Source organism: Danio rerio, chromosome 9, assembly GCF_049306965.1.
Source record: "Danio rerio strain Tuebingen ecotype United States chromosome 9, GRCz12tu, whole genome shotgun sequence".
Lineage (NCBI taxonomy): Eukaryota > Metazoa > Chordata > Actinopteri > Cypriniformes > Danionidae > Danio > Danio rerio.
In genome coordinates this window covers 25,034,038-25,040,037 of record NC_133184.1, presented here as the reverse complement: position 1 = coordinate 25,040,037, position 6,000 = coordinate 25,034,038, and the positions used below count along the sequence as shown (strand labels likewise).

Here is a 6,000-nt window from a genome sequence, read left to right as displayed (position 1 = left end):
TTGTAGTCCACAGCAAGTTGTTATAATGTTTACAGTGATGATCCTATACTTACGGGTTTCTTCCTGCCATAGCCTCGCTTTTGTGTTTAAAAATGGTGACCACGTAAAATAGGAGTGTGCCCTATAAAGTATTTGAGATTGTCAAAACTGTACACAGCGCCATCTAGTGGATTTATAATTTTTCATATTTGTGTGTGTGTGTGTGTGTGTGTGTGTGTGTGTGCGTGTGTGTGTGTGTGTGTGTGTGTGTGTGTGTGTGTGTGTGTGTGTGTGTGTGTAAATTAATTTAAGATTATTTTGTTTTTTATTTTTTATATATAATCACAATTTTATTCATTGCTTATGTAATGTGCAATGCTTTGGCCATATACTTCCCATATCATAGAGAGAGACAGAGAGGGGGGGGATCTAAATAGCCCAAAATATTTTGCAAACTGACATCTGTGTTTTCCATTCCTGAAAGCCTCATCCGCCACTGATTTGAGTAATGTGTGTATCAGTTGAATGATCTATAAAAGGTCATCTGCCCCAGCTCTGGGATATCACAGCTAATCCGCTAACACCACTATGAAGCCATTTTCTGCAGTCTGAGTACACTGGAGATAAGGTGTGTGTAAACGCTGTGGTCATGAATGCTGCTCACTGTCCCATAGCTGTTATTAGCTGTAATCTCCATCTCAGCATATTCTGGACGACAGATCTTTATTTCTGCTAATTCATATTTCACTGACCTTAAACATAACACATTCACAGAGTGAGAGTTAACACCTCTGTTTAATTGAGAAACCCAGTCTGCCATTGGTAATGTGTTATACTGACACATTATTCATGTATTATAGATTTAATTTTTGAAGAACAGATGTAATGTGTTTTCCTTACATTCCACATTTATAAGTTAATACCTCCCTTCACCACTGATAAGGTTTTCAAATGTGGTTTCAATGCAGCAGAAATAAATTCATAATGTCTGGCAAAGACAATAATTAGATGTAAATGTGACTAGACTCCTATGAGAAGTGCCGGGCATGAAATGTGAGGTTTGTTTTAATCTCTCTTTTCTCAGAGCACTTGCTTTCATTTCTCAAGATTATTTAAACATCTATCTTAGTTAAAAAAGATTTGGCACAGAACAAATGAACAGAATAAGAAATTACTTTCCTAAATAATCTTTAAACATTTAATGACATGGCCAGCTCACCCCTGACAACACCATAAAGAGAATCACACACAAACAAATATAATTAAATAACAAAAGCTATTTTTGAGGGCATAACAATAAATATAACAATGTCTAGTGATTTTAAATTTAAAAATAACCTAAAGAAACATTTGCCCAATGATTTACCCAATAGGATAAAGGATAAATATAAATGGGAAAGAAGGAAAACAGTGCAAAGCAAAACAAGTTAAAAACTCAAGCCTACTATAGGAAGTCCCATTCGATACCAAAATTCAAATATGCACAGTATGTAATTCATATAAATGATCTAATTAACAGTGACGTCACATTAGTCATTGTGTGGCCACCAACAGGCAGAAATGAAAAGACAGCATCTTATAAAACTAATCTAAATATGATATGGGACAGAATAAGATTACAGGTTAGCTATGTACGACACAATTTATGACTGAATATCTAAAATACTGACCAATTCTAAATTATATAGAAGGGAATGCGTTGAAATGAAATTCACTGTATTTCGAAGAAACAAAAGGGATTGAGTCTACTGATGACAATATTAGCTCCGAGGCCTATTTTATTAATTAATCTACTGAAAATGCAGTCATTGAAAAAAAAAGACTTTGATTTAATAATGAAGCATCAAAAAGAAAAAAAAACAATTGTGTTATTACTAACCATTTCTGTTTTAATAAATATTCAACTAATTTATAACTTTCTAAAAAAAATACATTTAGCACCACTGTTATCAATATTGCAAAAAAAAAAAAACTACTTTAAAGGTCTATTTAGCAAGGTTGCATTATTGTGACAGCAATTTCATTACACTTACAGTAAAACCTTTTTAATGATACAAAACATTCCTATTTCTAATATTTATTATGATCTCAACATTAATAGTTATATTAATAATACTATAATCATACATAAAATATTTGTAAAACAGAATTAGGCATATGTAAATATTTAATAGACAAGGAAGATTTTTAAACAAAAGAGTTGTTCAGAATAATTCCCTCTGTTTTATCTTACACTTTCATAATGTCAGTTCTTCTTGACCTCTTTTGGGAAATGTCTGAGTAATAGATGCAGTGAAGATGTTTTGTGTGCGTGTGTGTGTGTCTGTGTGTAGTACTGATGTAAAACTAAAGCAGACAGACTGACCCCATGGGCCAAAACAATGGAGATAAAACTGATGGATTACAAATGCTATCTGAATCTGTCATGGCTTCATGGGAATAGACTGAACGAGTGGACGGTCCACTCCATACATCTGACAGCGGGTCAGAAACGACAGCCTCCTGGCTGGATTTTTAGCTGACTTCAATCCAGCAGACACATTTCATCTTCCTTCTGCTTATTCATGTATTTTCTGTTGCTGTGAGACAAGCAGAATTTCTAAAAAAAAAACTAAAAAAAAAACTTAAATAATGTTTTTGTTTCTGACAAAAAATATTTCATTTATTTACCAAATATGATTTTGTATATGACAGTAACAAAAGTGACAGCATAAGCAAGCAAAAAACCTTTCCAGTGAGCAATTTCTCACTTACAAACCAACTGATCACACATAAAGCCATAAAGCCGTTTGAGTCTTGACTGGGTCAGCTGGCATTTCTGTGGGGAGTTTGCATGTTGCCCTGTGTACGTGTGTGTTTCCTCTGGGTGTTCTGGTTTCCTCCACAGTCCAAAACCATGCGCTACAGGTGAATTAAATAAACTAAATTGTTTGTAGTGTATGTGAGTAAATGAGTGTGTGTAAATGTTTCCCAGTACTGGGTTGTGGCTGGAAGGGCATCTGCTGTCTATAACATATGCTGGATAAGTTGGTGGTTTATTCCGCTGTGGCCACCCCCCATGAATAAAGGGACTAAGCCGAAGGAAAATGAATGAATGAATGTTTGTGAAAAAAATATTACTATTATTATTATTATTATTATTATTATTATTATGCACACTATTAATGATAAAGTTTTTTTCCATTAAATCTGAAAAACAGGTTTAAAATATTATTATAATTGTTTCTATTAGTTTCTAATAATTTCTATATAACTTCAGAAGAGTCAGGAAACATTGAAATAACCCTAATTTTCCAATAACAATAATAAAAAATTCAAATTGCAATATTTTTGAAAGGAATGTTATCAGACCTTTCTCCACACTCAGAAATAAAGATACGCGAGTAGTCACTGGGGTGGTACCTTTTCAAAAGGTACACATTTGTACTTAAAGGGTCTACAGTATATTGGTACCTCAAAAGTATTAGTACCTACAAATATTATGAGGAACACTTTTGTACTTTTTAGGTACTAATAGGTATTCCTTTAGGTATTAATGCGAAACTTTTAGGTACAAATTTGTACCTTTTGAAAAGGTACAACCCCAGGACCAGCATGCATTCCTTTAGAGTGTAGAATAAAACAACTATTAATATTTTACTCAGAATAAATCGAGAGAAACTGAGATTTGTCGATAGGTATTTTTTTAAAATAAATCAATTTACACAAACATTGTAAGCATATATTTTCTAAGTAAATAAAAATAAACATAAATAAAATACTGTGGATTTATCTTCGAAAGTTTCTTTTATTTTAAGTATGCTTTTTTTTCTAGTTTAGAATTCATTTTAAATTTAATGTGTTGCTTGCCATTTATTTGTCTCTAGTTTTGAAATTTACTAGCCATTTATGAGCAAAAATATTTCTATATTATTTTCTTTTCAGTGTATAAATGTCTATATAAATGAAATATTCATTCATTCATTCAATCATTTTCTTTCCGGCTTAGTCCCTTTATTAATCTGGGATCACCAAAGCGGAATGAACTGCGAACTTATCCAGCATTTGTTTTACGCAGTAGATGTTCTTCTAGCAGCAACCCATCAGGAAACATTCATACACACTCATTCACACGCATACACTACAAACTATTTAGCTTATCCAATTCACCTGTACCACAAGTCTTTAGACTGTGGGGGAAACTGGAGCACCCGGAAGAAACCATAGCCAACACAGTGAGAACATGCAACCTCCACACAGAAATAACAACTGACCCAGCCGAGGCTCAAACCAGTGACCTTCTTGCTGTGAGGTGATTGTGCTACCCACAGCTTCACCGTTAATGAAATAAATTTACATAAGTTATGTTAAATTCTACAAAACAGCAAGAGATGATTAAATAAATAAAGCATATATTTTGGATGTTGTGCATTTAATGTATATTTCTGTCCTCGCTAATTTAAACAGAGCTATAACACATGTGAATAATCTCTAATTAGCACATTTAGACAAACAACATTTGTAAAATGTAATTATTCTTCTACAACAATAGAAATCCTTTAGATTAGCATCACATCAGGTAGAACAGAGAATCGCTGCTGCTTCTGTAACAGAGCATGTGTCAAAGTATCATCCAAATATTTCCTGTTTTATTCATCCACCTACATAAGATTTAAACAGAAAAGACAATTGGATCTTCTCTTACTCAGCCATGGATCTGGTATCATAAAGCCGATGGAGCAGATCCTGTCAGAACAGCGCAGATCTACATGGTGTCAGTTGTCACGCTCTTGGTGTTAACTATCGTTTTGAAGGAGATGTTGCTCGGTGTCAGTGAATACTGACACTTTGGTGGGTTTGATTTTGTCCAGGCAGCTGCCTGCTCTAAAAATAACCCCCATTTGCCCAATAGAATGAATATGGGATTTTCATGCATCTGCTGCCTCTCATAACAATTAATCAAGGAGATCATGCCAGAGCTTTAAATGAATTCTCTCTTCCTTGGAGAGTCAGAATGCTTTAACTAATTGTTAGGAAATGTGTGACTGAAAATGGCACGGTCTCAGGGGTGAGAGCATTGTACATAGAATTCAGCCTGTTACTAATTTGCTGTCTTGCTGGATTTGAGAGAATTACCACCACGTGAAATGAAAAGACCATTAAGAAATAAAACATGCCTTCATGAAGCAAACAAAGCCCTGCGCTACAAATAGGTTTCGTTTTGTCAATATAATACTTAACAGTACAGATTGTCTTGCAATAGAACATTTCCCATCTGGCTGTGCAAATATGTCCTAAATCATGATCAGGGCTGCATTACTGAGAGGGCATCCTTCAGTACAGAGGCCCATTAACATCCATTCTTATTAACATCCATTTTCATCTTTGAACGAATGCTACAAAGGGCCACAGGATGAATGCTTGGAGACTGTAAGAAAATGTTTTCTACTGGCAGGTCTGTTATTTTCTTTCAGATTTTCAGCATCCTTGAGAGCTTACAGAGCATGTGGTTTGGAGAAAATGTGAATGGGTTTATTTTTAAATATAAAAACCATATTTGGTTCAAATGATAAAAGAGATAACCTGAAACATTTTCATATAAAATTCAGTTGCACCAAACAACAACACCAGTAATATATTTGAATAATTCTGATTTTCAGAAGCACTTGCTTATTTAATCACAGTTCATGCTTTGAAATCTATAGTCACAGAAAATGTACCACCCCAGTGACAGCTCGCCTACCTTTATTTCTGAGAGTGTAGTTAAAACAACTATTAATATTTTACTCATTCATGCTTTGAAATCTATAACAAGTGTAGTCACAGTTTACAGTAAGGCCTCCTTTCCACTGCACACGACAAACGACAAGCGACAGGCCGGAAGTCATTCATTTCCAATGGAGAGTAGTCCGGGAGCTGCGGGCAATTCCGATCATCTCCGTATGCGGAAAATTCGGATCCGATTTGAGCTGCGGATCCATTGAAATATTTAAACTCTGGTGACTAGACCGAATGCGACCGGCCGACCAGATGTGATGTATT

General features: G+C 34.5%; 1 long non-coding RNA gene across 1 annotated transcript in view; it reads right to left on the bottom strand.

Annotated features, from left to right (window-relative positions):
- Nucleotides 1-755: 755 nt before the first annotated feature.
- LOC141376122 (uncharacterized) overlaps nt 756-6,000 on the bottom strand; it is a 52,206-nt gene continuing 46,961 nt past the window's right edge. The window contains exon 4 of the long non-coding RNA XR_012385330.1: nt 756-2,578. This is a non-coding gene — a long non-coding RNA (uncharacterized lncRNA). The remainder of the gene's footprint in view (nt 2,579-6,000) is intronic.